Source organism: Hydra vulgaris, chromosome 13, assembly GCF_038396675.1.
Source record: "Hydra vulgaris chromosome 13, alternate assembly HydraT2T_AEP".
In the NCBI taxonomy this organism is placed as follows: Eukaryota; Metazoa; Cnidaria; class Hydrozoa; order Anthoathecata; family Hydridae; genus Hydra; species Hydra vulgaris.
Window position 1 is genome coordinate 50259349 of NC_088932.1, and position 15328 is coordinate 50274676.

Here is a 15328-nt window from a genome sequence, read left to right on the forward strand (position 1 = left end):
TATTGCGCGTTATAATACTATGAAACTTAAAAATTATCGATGAATGTAAGTCTAATTAGGAAAAGTACAAAAAATATTCTATCAACTTGTTGCTCTCGCGTTTGGGGCAGGTGTTGCAAAAATTTTGGGGTTTTTTTGTTCCCAGCCTCCAATCATCGCAATTTTTTGCAAACCCTCATTATTTGACATAAGTATAAACATATAAATGTTTGGAGTTAGCTCCATGTCTGGAAGTTTGCTATCTCAAAGATTAAAAAATGCTGGATCCGCCATTGAAATTTATATATATATATGTATATATATATATATATATATATATATATATATATATATATATATATATATATATATATATATATATATATATATATATATATTATATATATATATATATATATATATATATATATATATATATATATATATATATTTATATATACATATATGCTCAACGAATTTGTATTAGTTTAAAGAAAAAACAAAAAATAATAATATTTTTTTGTTTCCTGGCCCCAACCGCAATTTTTATTTTTCCCAAAACGGTATCATTTGATATAAACATAAACATACATAGGTTTTTTTATAAACATGCATAAATTTGCACAACTTATAAAAGTGTCAAATTTGTAACCCTAAAAAGTTGTTGTTATTTCAATGGCTTTTATTCGCGATAACACTTTCAGGCGTTGTGCAAACATCAAACTAAAGTATGTTTATACTTATGTCAAATAATAACGTTTTGTAAAAAAAAAGACGCGTTGTTTAGAGCCTAGGAACAAAAAAACTCCAAAGTTTAGGCCCAAACCCTTAAGGTGAGGGCAACGAGTTGATGGCTTTATTTTATCTACTAATTCATACAAAATTAAACTTTATTGCCAGGTTTTTTATCAAATGAAATAATCTAATAGAGTTAATTTGTTATCACCATTTAAAATTTATAACCTCCTCATAAAAGTAATTACTCAGACGAAACAAATAAATGTAATTACTCAGAAGAGCAAATAAAAGTAGTTAAGCGTAGTTTATCGCAATTTAGTTCCGATTTGAAACCACGATGGGTAATAGCAGACAGGGATTAAAGTTTTTTGATGAAAAATAGTGATTGACTTGAGAGGATTATTGCGATACCTGTAGTACTGCATCAAGGGGGTAGGCTAACGAGGAACTTTAAAGAATTAAGCAAGAGAAATCGAGGAAGGAAAACAGCTGACATACGTTATATGACTGATTCAAAAACATTGATTTGAAATTCTAAAGGAAATCATCAACTTTCCAAAGCAGAAAAAAAGTGTATGAAATTGTATACTTTGTTTTACTGGAAAACACAACTATCAGTAGTCTTCGACAAAAATGGCTATGTGTGTCGAAATTTGTCTTTCCAGAAGACAAAATAAAATTGTTAGAAGTTCTTGTAAAGTACAATATTCTAACTACAGTGTCCGGCAAATGTCAAAAACAGGTTGTTATCCTAACGAAGAATTGTATTACATCACTGAAGCTTGTAACGCGGTCAATTTACAAAATTTATTAGATCATAGAGTAACACGATTGTTGATTGGTTAGTTTATTAATAGATGGTTAATAGTTTTTCAGTCGTATAACGTTGATTTTGGTATGCAGTAGAGTTGAGATGCGTCTCTTAAGTTCAACTCACCATTTTTAATTTTTTAAAAATTTTTTATTGTCTCCTCAGTGTAATGCTTAGTTTATTTATTTTTTCATAATCATCAATAACTAATTAAGATACAGATTTACAGAGATTTTTGAAATTGAAGAAGTGATGTACTTTTGTTGCTACTTTGAGTACTTTTGCACTTTAAATAATGTACTTTTATCGTAACTTTGTGTACTTTTGCACTTTAAGGCGAGCAAAAGATATAATTTAATAAAAACTAAAAATATATATATATTTTCCAATTATTTATTTATTTAATCAGTTACATAAATATAATAAGGTATCGAACAGTTTTTTATTTATTTTTATGTGTATATATATTTTAAATTATTGACCACTGAAATAAACTAAACCAAACTTGTTTAAATCCTTTAACTCTAATCGCTATAAAGCAGAGTTGTTAAGTAAAATAGTTTATAAAAAAAAAATTAATATAAGTAACACCTTTTTTATGATAAAAGTTAACTTAATATAAAATTTAATACATTTCAAATTAATAGTTAAAAGTAATACTTTCAAATTAATGAATTTTACTCAAAGAAGCCCAACCTAAGACTATAACCTCAATTAGCTCAGTACAACCATCCCTTTCCCCGATTGGCTTGATTATGTAAAATTCTCTTTAATAACGCGACTTATATTAAAACAATTTTACTAGATTAGTTATCTATTTTTAAAGTGACTCATAGGTTAAAAAACACTAAAAAAAATTAAAATTTTGTTTTTTATGTTTTCTTATCTGAAATTTATTTTAGATTCAGAAAATATATACCTTTACATACATTTAAACTCAATATTATAAGTAAATTTGATTTTTTTATATAAACTGTTTTTAGACTCTATAGCAACGCCGTTAATAACGGCGATTTCCTGTCTTTTTTTTTAGTGAACTATATTCCATTAGTACTCAATTAATTTAGTACCTAATCGCTTTTGCAATCTGAAAACTTGATAGTGTATCAGAACCTTTATATATTTTATTTATTTTATGTATTTTATTATATGTTTTTAAATGTGTTTTTTACAGAGTTATTTTTTTCAATATTGCATAAAACTTAATATTTTCTTAAAAACTTTAAAATTTTGTAGCTTTTAAGAGAATCTTAAAACTTGATTTCATTTAAAAGCTATTAACTTGAAATTTTTAGGGTGTGCTGCATAGCAATTACTTAAGGAACTGTAGCAGAATTACGTGAAACTCATGATAAATATTTTAAGTTTTAAATAATCGTTTTGATCCGGCATTTTTGATAAAAAAATTTTTATAATACAATTCAGCTACTGTCACTTTGCTTCTGAGAGTCGTTTTTTATAAGAATGGGGCAAGTTGAAATAGTTGAGTTATTGAATTTTCTTAAAAATTTCAGGGATTTCTTCACATCATTTTATGAGAAAATTTGAAACCATAATTCAAAGCGGTTCAAAAGTTATTGCGGTTTGAATTTTTATAAAATGTTGACTTTTTCTAAAAAAGATTCAAACCGTTTTTTTAAAGTTTTCCATGTTTCGATGTAGCAACTTCATGCAGTTAAAAAAGTAGTTTGAAATGAGAACTTCTTCTCATGAGTTTTTATAAACGAACACAATATCAAGTTTTAAACATTAGGGAAAAAATTAAGTTTTTAAAATATCTACAACATACTTTTTCCCTTTACCCAAAACTACAGAAGGGGCGTTCAATAACGTAAATTTTGTACTTTTGAGCATCAAATCTCTGGTTAATCAAAGCTTGTATTAGTATCTTATAAGTTTTTAAGAAAAAAAATCTTTGTTTTTTAAAAAACTCAATCTTAGTCTAAAAATCATGTCTCAAATCCTCACTTGCTTTAAAAATTGTAAAATTTATGTTAACTTTGAGAAGCAAAAGATTAATGTGCCAACGAGCTAGTCACTTATAGTTTTTTGAAAATGGTTTATACACCTATATGCTTTCAATGAACTAAAAGACTTTAATGGGTGGTTTTGCCTTAATGAAGATATCTTTAATTTAAAATAACTTTTGACAGAAAAAAAACACTGCGATTAGAATCGGTAGCTATTTAATAAATCAAATTTTTCAATTTTGGTTGGTCTCTGTTAGATGTTTAAAACTTAAAATTTGTTTCTTTGCGAACCCTGAATTCAAATATCTTCCTTTTTTTAGCAATAAAAAAAGTAGATTTATAATTTAAATTAAAATACTCAATACTTTTAATAAATAAAAATAACTACCTTAATTTTTTTTTATTAGTGTACATATTATTATAATATTTATAATACCATTCTATAATATATTTTTAATATTATGTATAATTTAACATTACATATATATAATGCAATAGACCGCTATTTTTTATGACACAATTGATGAAAAATCCCACATAGTGGTTACTTATGATTCAACACCAAAGTTGTGGAAAGCGTAAGAACAACTTTGGACATTTACGTGGTTTATGATTTCTATAAATTTACAAATTTTCTTAATTAACTTCTATCAAAATGCAACAAGAGACCAGTATGAAAATATTAATAAATGTTTTCCTGATTCCAGTATCTGGTCAGTTGTGCAAAATTTACAGAGACAGCATGTTTCAAAATCATGACCAAATAGAGAATGATCCTACTTACACACTTGGTTTAGTGTCTCCAGAAAGGTCTTTTTCTTCAGAAAAAATTAATGAATTCTTAGCGACAAGCTAAGAAAAAAAAATTTCGGTTTGATATTGAAAAACTTCGTCCAAAATACGAATGAAATGATTTTATGTAGGTGTCGAAAAATAAAAACCCACCCATGAAAAATAATTATATACATATATATATTGATGTATTATTTTTCAGAAAAGAACGTAGAACATTTATTTATGTGATGCCGACAGTTTTCTTTTGAACTGAAAAAGTTATGCTCATTTAAATGATTCAATTTTGTGTAAATACCAGTAAATTAAGATAGTTCATCTGGAATCACGTGAAAATAGGTTCCGCAGCTATTTATTTTTTAGGTACATAACTTTTTGATTTAAAAAAAAAAATTATATAGGGTGGGTTTTTTGTTTTTTTTAAAGTGATTTTTAGAAATATCCCCGTTTTATTAAGCGCACTGCGCTTAAGGGGGCTCACCCCTGTCAAAATAGCAAAAAAATAATTTTGTTTGAAATTTTTAGTTTTTCATGTTTCAAGTGTAAAAATTAACGAGGAATCTGATTCTGAATTAAAATTTTCAAAAAAAAACTCATAAGTATGTCTATTTCTTGATTATTTGATCATAGTCAAAAATAACCTTCTTAGCAAAGTCCATAGCAACAATTTTATTTTGTTTTTTTTTACTTATCTACAACACCTTTTTCTTAAAAGTAAATCTTATATGATTAAAGTGAGTCTGTAAAGTATTATTTTTTCAAACTGTTCCATGTAGGTTTGGAAAGCTTACAAAATGAACTTTGTAAGCATGCTAACCACACTGTCACACAGCTACATAGATACACTAAACACTGTGAGTCTAACTTTTAACTATAAATCAAATTTTGTTTTGTAGATTATTTAGTGATTATTTTGTTTATTTATAAATAACTTCCTGGCATTTTTAGTTGTGGATAAGTATTAAAATAATTATTAGTTTAAAAAAAGAGCTTGATTATCAAGTTGATAATGGAAAAAAAATCATGTGGCAAATAAAAAAACAATAACAAATGATAAAATTAAAAGAGTAAAGTTTGCAAGTTTAAAAAAAAAGAAAAGAAAGTTTAAAGGAAATCAATACACAAGCAAAAAAAAAAATTGTATCCATGCAATCTGAACAATTAAATCTTATTCCAAGTACTTCAGCATCATTACCAAAAACAAGATCGTTTACTAAGCTGTCAAGCCATGCTATTTCGCAGCCTTTAAATGATGGTATTACTGGAAATCGAATTTTGGATATGCTTAATTTATCAAACCTAATTTCAGTTCTTGGTTGTCCTCAATGTAAACAAAGTTCATGTTTAAAGCTAAGTGAAAGTTTAAAACATGGATAAGCAAGTAAAATGACTGTAAAATGTTTTTGCCAATGGGAGCATTAATTTTGGACATCAAATAAACTGTCATTTATGTCACGAGGGTTTAATATAAACTACAGAATAGTACACTCAATGCGTAGAAGTGGTCAAGGCTTTGCTGGTATTAATCGCTTTAATGCTCTTATGAATATTCCACCACCATTTACATAAAGTAACTATTACAAAATTGTTTTTAAGTTAAAAAAAAAAAGTGTTAAGTTTATTGCCACTCAAACTATGGATGATGCAGCTCAAGAACTAAAAGAGTTATCCAAAAATCAACCACAGAATAATTTTATGATGTACCTATGTCATGTGATGGCACCTGGCAAAGACGATGATTTTCATCGCTAAATGGAACAGTTAGTTGCATTTCAATGGTCACAAGTGTCACAAATTTCAAGTCACAAATGAGGTATACAGAATTATATGGAGATGGGGATTCTAAAAGTTTTATTGCAGTGGAAAACATATACAATGGTATAAAAGCTGTAAACAGAGAATGTTTAGGGCATGTGCAAAAGAGAGTAGCAACCCGTTTATGAAAACTAAAAAAGGAAACAAAAGGAATAAGAGGAAAAGGAAAACTAACAAATGCAATTATTGACAAGCTTCAGAACTACTATGGCTTGGCTATCAGGCTGCATGTTGGTGATAAACAAGCCACGAAAAAAGGAATTATAAGTGGTTTTTGCCATGTGGCATCGAATAAAATTAACAATCTTCGTGTAAATTGTCCGGCTGGAAAAAATAGTTGGTGCGGGTATCAAAGAGCTGTGGCAAGTAATGAAGTTGACAAGTTTAGGCATGGTCCAGGCTTGCCAACAATATTGCATTGCGAGTTAGAAAAGTTACAAATGAGATGACATGTGATTCCCTTCTTGACAAGTGTTTACATGGAAAAACACAAAATTAAAATGAGTCATTTAATAATATGGTTTGGGAACGTTTGCCCAAATCAACATTTTTTGGTTTATAACAACTTTCTTTGGGCATCTGTGATGCTGTATCTAACTTTATGATTGGAGCTAAAGCTGTTACTAATTTGTATGAACGACTAAATATGGTTCCAGGATTTTATACCAATCTTGGGTGTGATAAAATCAATACCAAAAGGATTAAAAATTCAATAAAACATAATGAAGTTAAAAATGTTCTCCGTCGTCGTCAAATTAGAAGACAAAAAAAACAAAAAGATGATAAAAAAAAAGCAAAATGAAGAAAAAACCTATAAAGCAGGATTATTTTAAAGTTAATTTTAAAGATGTTTTTTTTATTTTATCTAGATTTTTTATTCTGGGTATGCTGCTTTCTTATTTTTAGTTATATATCGTTTTTTTTGATAAAAAAATGTTTTTCATGTGATATAGTCTTTTTATATAAAATTATAGATAATGTAGATGTTGTATAAATTTCCATTATCAAAACACCTTTTCAATTGATTTTATTATGCTTAGAATTAAAAAGCTTTAAAAATTAATATCTTACTATAACTCTTTTTACAAAATGTTTTACGTTTTGCTTATTTTCTCAGATTGCATTTTTTCCGAATTTAATAGAATTTAGAAATATGGTAACTTTGGTTCTATTATAGCTTTCAGCTGATATTTTCACACAACTTAATAGATTGTTTCATGCAATAAACCAAAAGTTTGATTTAAATATTTTATATTGTCTGTGATTAACTTTTCTAAAGTTCAATTTTATGTTGAAAATATAGAAAAATATTGTTAATTTTTCAAAAACTCAAAAAGACATCCTTTCCGAAATAATATTTCACTTTTTTTTTTGTTTATTGCATGCATCTAATGTAAATAAATAATTTTAGAAAATTTCATTGAAAAATAGTGTACCAACCCAAGAGAATTAGCATTCCAAATTTCAAGAATTTATGACTTTCGCTATTTTGAATTTGTAACTATTGCAACTGCTGACATTTTAAAAAAATGAAAACATATTTTTTTAAACACTATTATAACATCCTTCCCAATGAATACCCTAAAAATCCTATGAACTTGGAAGTTGTCGAAATATTTTTGAGGGGGGTGAGCCCCCTTAACTAAGTGATAACATTCTGCGGAATTCTTAGTTACTCTACCATTCAATCTTCCATATGGAAAAAAAGATCTGTTATTTTTATTGAACATTATTATACATACATTTTTGTGCATTAATGCTGATATTGATATAGTATGATTTTGGTTAATATATCTAGCTAAACTTTTTTGATAAGTATTTATTATTAACTTTCAAAACAAGATTTATTAAATCATTTACTGAAGACTTCAGTAAATATAAACTAAATATAAAATTAGAAACAAATCACTTCAATGAAGTAATTTGTTTCTAATTTTATATTTAGGTAAAAATTTGTAGTCAGTAAATAAATAAAACTATTTATTTACTGATAAGTAGATAAAAAGTTTTAAAGTGTTGTTAATTAAATCATCTGTATATTTATCATTAAGTTTTTTAATATTTTAACTAACCTGTAAGTTTTATATATAACATTGCATATATTATTTAAAACTTACTTTCATTGTAACAGTGAATCTTAACATCATACCTAAATTGGTATCAATAAATTTAATTAACTATAAGGTTATTTATTTATCAAAACAATGATTGTTTTGATAAATAAATAACCTTATAGTTCATTAAATTTTTGGATATCAATTTAGGTATGATGTTTAGATTGATTTAAATTTATATATTTTCTTGACTTGATTTATGAAAAAATAGTTTAGATAAAATGTTTAATGAAGAAATTTATAATTGGTATTTAACGTTAAAAGATACCTCTAACAATGCATTATATTGTAACTTTTGCAGTGATTTTAATGTTCAGCTCCTCTGCTATGAAAAACAATTACCTACAAAGATAAATAGATTAGTTGATAATATCAGAAAATTAAAGAAACAACGCAAAAATAAAAAGTTGGATTTGTTATTAAGTGAAGCCATTATTCCACCTGTGACAAATATTCCTAATAATACATCTATTAGTTCTGAAGTTTGTAAAGAAACTATCCTTATCAGTGAAAACAAAATGCTCAAAAAAGAAAATAAAAATTTAAAAAGGAAACTTGAATCGATGATGGATTTAGAATTGGATTATTTAAGGCATCTAAAGGATTTTGAAGATATTTCAAGCAATCTGCAAATACTTATTTCAAAAAACTCTTTAATTGAAAGTGAACTAAACAATTTTAAAAAACTTTATTGTGAAAAAGAAGAAAAGCTCAATATTATTGAAAACAAATTAGAACTATTAAAGTCCAAAAATAAATCATTTAATGTTAGAAATTTGATTAAAAAAATAAAATATCGTAATACTCAACTGGAATTTAAAAAAATGAAATGAATTCATTAAAAAATGAAACAAAATATAAAATATCGCAATTAAAAAAAAAATAGAATATATTACTTCAGTTCTTGAAAATTCCGGTATAAACATTTCTGAATTAAAAAACGAGAAAATAAAGCTGCAAAAAAAAGTGAGTCATTTAAAAATTATTTTGCAAAGTAAAACCAACTATATTGCAATATGAAAGATGTTATAAGTTTAGAGGATGAAGTTGTTTCGTTGTGTAATAAGACAAACATTTTAAACGAGGAAAATCAAGAACTTCAAAAATTGGTTTCTTTGTTAGATGACGAGGAAGTAATAACATTTGAAGATGGCAGATACAGCGATGACATTCGAGAAACTATCATGAAACTTCTTTCAATGATCGTGAGTATGAATAGTATCAACGGAGTCATAAAAGTAGTATTAAACAAACTAGCAAAAAAGAACATATCTAGGCTACCATTAGCCGCTGTAAAATGTAGGTTAATGCAGGAAGCTTCGATTTTAGGTCAATTTTAAGTTGCTGAAGCAATGCTTGAAAATAATTTGACAAATAAAAACTCTAATATAGGCAATTGTTTGCATGGTACTCAGAAATACCATAAGCATTATCAAAATTTTCAAATTACTACAACCAGTGGGAAAACTTTATTTTTTGGTTTGTCAGAAGTGGTTGGAAAAGATGCGGCAACTGTCTTGCAAAACTTTACTAATATAGTAGATGACATTTGTGATGTTGTTAGCAACTCAGCCACTGAAAAAGAAATTAATTTTGCTAAGTTAATAACATCAATTAAATCAACAATGTCTGATCTATCTTCAGTTAATCCTCTTTTTAACTCACAGTTAAAAACATTAAGAGAACAACTTTTGCCGATTGTAATTAATAACTGGCATTTGCTTTCTTCAGATGTCAAAGACAATATGAAGGACATGAGTAATTTTTTCTGTAAACTTCATTTGCTCGCTAATTTTGCATCTGAAACTGATAAGGTTTTGAATTCTTTTGAAAAAATTCTGCTTCAAAATGATTTTGAAACTGATTTTGTTTTTAGTGGTAAAGAATGTGGTGCTGTAAGGTTAGTTCGTACCACATGTAAGGCATTTCATTCAATGGGTAGTGAAGAAGCCAGTGTTGCATCATGGTTTAATTCTTTTCTTTCTTCTCGTAATGATAAATCTTTTTTTGTTCCATTTATTGGAAATCGTTTTAATATTTTATATTACAATGCAGCTGCCCTATACTATCATAAAGATGCTATAACAGAACTTCTTAATGCTTGGCCTAACCCTAATAATTTATTAAAAGCAATTAAAGAAGACATCACAAATCTTGTATTCATTGCTGAAGTTTGTGCATTAGGTATTATTGACAAACTACTTACTGGTCCAATGTGGCGAACTATCGAATCACTTGATAGTATTTTATTTTTAAACCCCTTAACTACTTTGCTTAAAAATTAGACCTTCATCACTTTGTATGGATGCATCTTCTTTATTATTTACTAATGGAAAAATTTTTGAGGATACTAATCTTCTTCATCAAGATGTGGTTTACACCAAACTGTTTGAATGCACTCAAAATGATGAGTTTGATTCTTTAACTGTGCAATCACTTGAAATTATTTTCCATGCGATTCTTGTTATTTTGGAATGTCAGTGTGCTGATCAGTTACCAGGTGGTAAATATTGAAATCCATCTAACTCAGTTTCTGAAGCTGCTTCTAATGTCCCTGTCACTAACAAAGCATCAGAAAGTGACTTTGCCATTTTGGATTTAATGGTTCGCACAAAACCTAATGCAAATTTAACACCAAACAAACAATCTTTAATTAATATAAGTAATAATTTAAAGCCTCTGAAAATACGTGATGCAGCTGTTGAAAACAAAAAAAAAAGAATTAATGGAAAAAATTCAAGATACAAGACTAAACAAATTAATAGAGCAACAAAAAAAGCATTCCTTATCAAAATTTATTAACAATCCATCTGATTTTGTAGGTTTTCCTATACAACATCGTGTTAGAGAAGAAGATGCTCATGAAGTATCTTGGGAACGTGCGCAAGTGGTTCAAATTGATCAATTAAACGGTAGCCGAACTACATACCTTGTTAAGTATGATAACGAGCCTGATGAAGTATAGTCATTTCCTTTATTAATTGATTTTGAAAAAGGTGATCTTATTCTTTGTAGCTAGGATTGCTACAAAGAATAAGATCACCTTTTTCAAGGAAGGTAATTTTATTTAATGTAAATTTAGAATAATGTTATAGTATATATTAATCTTATTTATTTTATTGTTATGTTCCAATAAAGTGTTTTTACTGCATTTGAGTTCAGTGGTTTTCATCTTTATAAATAGTATGAATCATATCTGATATGTTTATCTGTACCAATTTTGTTTATTTGTTGTTGTTTATTTGCAGCTTAACTGCACAAAATACTATTACTTTTACATGAACTGCCTATCAAGTAAAGGAAAGAATCCAGAAATGGAGGGCTAACCTTAGGCTAATTTATTATTACTTTTACATGAACTGCCTATCAAGTAAAGGAAAGAATCCAGAAATGGAGGGCTAACCTTAGGCAACATGACAGCTCACTGATGGAGTGCAAAGTCCTATGGCCTACCTTTTCGTTGGTATTATGAACGGAATAGCCAAGGCAAATTATGTATAAAATTGCATAAATTTACAGATATGATGTCTACAAAGTTTTGAATGAATTTTGAAAATTGAAATTTCTGTGTTCAAATAATTTGCAACATATAGTCAAACTTGGGTACATTAATAGTGCGATAATTTATTTCGAAGAAAAAAAAAAATTTAAGACATCTTTAAAAAATTTAAGACAAATAGATAGATAAGATAATCGGTATAAGTATTTCCATGACTGTTAATCTATGTTATTATGACTATTTATTTCCATGACTGTTAATCTATGTTAATTCCATATCTGTTAATCTATGTACTCTCAATTTCCTAATACAAGAGGGAGGGGGGTAATAGAAGTGGGGGTGGGGAGTTTAGTCAAGATTTAATAAACTGGGGGGGGGGGGGTCAGAATTTACACTGAAAATTTTATTACTTATCAGTAACTTGTATATATTTTTTAATTTTTAAAGCTTAAAAATTAAAAAATGTATACTAGTTACTGATAAGTAATAAAAAACAAGTAAAAATTAATAAACGGGAGGGGGGTCTTAATAAGCTTAGGGTGGGTGGCAAAGTTTCTCAAAAATTATTAAACCCCCCCCCCCCCCCCGTCAATTATGGACTAGAGAGTGCACAATCAAAGAAAGCAACACAATAACATAGAACAATTCAACGAGTTTTTCATTCATTGTTTTCAAAATTTTCAAAAAAGTTAAAAGCCCTAACCCCATTAAAAAATAGAAATTTATCTTTTATCTACGATAAATTTATCCATAAAATATTATCGTAGTAGGCCGGTGGCCAACATTGATTATCGCTTCATCCCGTTGGACACATCTAATAACTGAAATTTCTATATTAAATCAAGCGTTTCTTAGTATTAACATTTTAAAAATATGAACTTACCCCTTTTTTACTCAGCAGTTTTTTCACAATCTATCATTTTACTATCCTTTATCGTGCATTATCGTTTTCTAACGATTAGTCTATCGTTAATAATTAGTAATTTACGGAACAACTAAAGCGACCGAATGTTATTTAAAACTTTATAATAAATCTTTCCGTAAAATATCTCTGTCACTTTGGTTAAAAATATAAACAGACAAAATGGCATCGTTAAGCGATAATATTTGTTTAATTCATTTTGATGATATACCGAATAAATGCATTAAAAAATGCAGTACTAAAGCTATAAAAAAAATATTTAGCACACGAAAAAGGTGGTGCAAGCTTCGGAATAAAAATGGAGATGTGGCAAGATTTTCTTTTAGAACCATTAACGCTAAAACAGAAGAGGAATTCAACTCAATGGCAGATATTGTAGAAATGGAAAGCTTTGCCATGGGTTATTTTTACCATCCAAAATGTTACGAACGTATTTTTATTGTTTTCAAACTTGAAAGAGCAGAAAATAATAAGCAGACAGAAAAAATTGACTAGGATGAACACCAACAAACTGAGCTAAAAAAATGTAGGAAAACTAATATAGATGATGAAATGCAACAATCGACATCTATAAATGCAAGCACTGACAAAGATCAGCCAATAAGAAAAAAATTTCGGTGTAGACAATTGGGTGAGTGTAATTATTTGTGGCCAGATATATGCATAATATGTCAAAAGAAACAAAAATGGAATAATAACAAGGTAAAATTGTACATTATTAACTAATTTTATTTAATAATCTATAGCTAATGCATACTTTATACCATAGTTTTTCTCAAAAATCTCTCTTTATTTTAATTTGTTTTATTTGGTTGACGTCAATGGTGCGAAAATAAGTATTATTAAAATTAAAAAAATAATTTTTTGTTTGTATTGCAAACAGTATAACAGGAAAATTATAGTTTTACAATGTAACTAAATTTTTTTTTTTAATTGGATTAGAGTAATTTTTTGATAATAACTGTTGAGAGGGTAATAATTGTTTAGAAATATTTATTTTCAATGCTGGTTTCAGGTATCTCTAAAATGAACGCTTGAATCGCTCTCAAGATCAGAAACATTTGATTGTGGGAGGTTAAGAGAAGCAGCCAACTATAAATTTGATGAAAATATTCTTATACATATTAACGGTAAGAATTGTGTTGCTCTTGAAGTTAAATATCATTGAATGTGTTACATAAGTTATACAAAGTGTTTAGCAAATCAACACAAAGGTCAGCCTAAAGTTCAATATTACAATAAATCTTTTCATATATTTTTAAATGAAATAATAATAGAAAAATTAATTAAAAAAAAGATAATCATGTTTATGTCGAAGTTGTTTAGTCTGTTTGTTTCAATCGTTTATCTTGAAGCCAGTAATTATAAAGTGTCCCGTTTAAAGTCAAGGATTCAAGCAGCTTTTCCACAATTAATTTTCCACACACCTGGTAAAAGAAATTCAAGTGAAATAGTTTTGCTTGAAAATCTATCAAGTGGCCATTTTGCTGAAAAGAGTCTTGTTTATGATAATGAAACATCACAAAGTGAGTCTTCTCAAACAGAACCTTTGTCAGATACAAATAAACCTCAAAATATCAACTATGAATTTGTTGAAACGAGTAGCATATATAGAACAGCATTGCATTTTCGAAATATAATAAATACAACTCCTGATTTCTTTTCAACATGGCCTCCATTATCTTCTGAATTCTCATTTAAAAATTTAGAGAACATTGTACCACCTGGGTTATTTACTTTTTTTGTTTGGCTGTTAGGTATTGATGATGAACCAAAAATTGAATCCTACATATGTATAGAGGAAACCATTAAAAAAAAAGTCTTATCTTTAATTCAAGATTGCATATATATAAGTTCAAATGGGCGCAAGCAAACACCTAAATCTGTGGCATTGTCAATGGCAACAAGGCAGATAACTGGATCAAAAGAGTTGATAAAAATATTGAGTGTTTTTGGTCATTGTATATCATATTCAGCAACAATGAGATATGAAACAGCATTAGCGTCTATCAATCTAAAGGAAGATGTATTTTTACTACAAGGTAAGATTAAACAATATCTATGATGAAAAATAATTTTAACTATAAAGTGATCAAAACAAGGCTTTTGTAAGAGTTATCACCATAATATAAACAATAATATATTAAAAAAATCAAAATAAGTAGATAATTTATCTTAATAATAGCTTAATTTTTTTATCGGGTTTATACAATAAATTTCTGGTCTTCTAAATCAAACTTTTAATCAGGAACTAAAGACACTGTCAATTTTGGTTTGGGACAACATTGATTTCAGTGAGGAAACAAGATCTGGGAAAGGAACTGCTCATATGGCTAATGGAATCATTGTTCAACCTTTAAATATTGGACCAACCCAAGAAAAAAGAGAGGTATAAACAATGCGCAATGTAAGGGGAAAAACGAAAGGGACGAAAGGTTTTCACTAATTTATAAATACAATTTTTCTTGTCTAATCTTTGCTATATTAGGAAAGATATAGAAAAGAATGGATTAAAGTTTTTAAAAAGGTAGCTGAATGACATCTTGCCCTTCCCCCCTCACATAGAGCACTGCATATCAATTATACTAAATCAAAATTAGAAACTTTATGATCTTTTTTGAAACATTGTTTGTTTGTTAAAACCACATAGTTTTATAGCTCATGATTCTTTTTTTTTAGTAGGTGTTC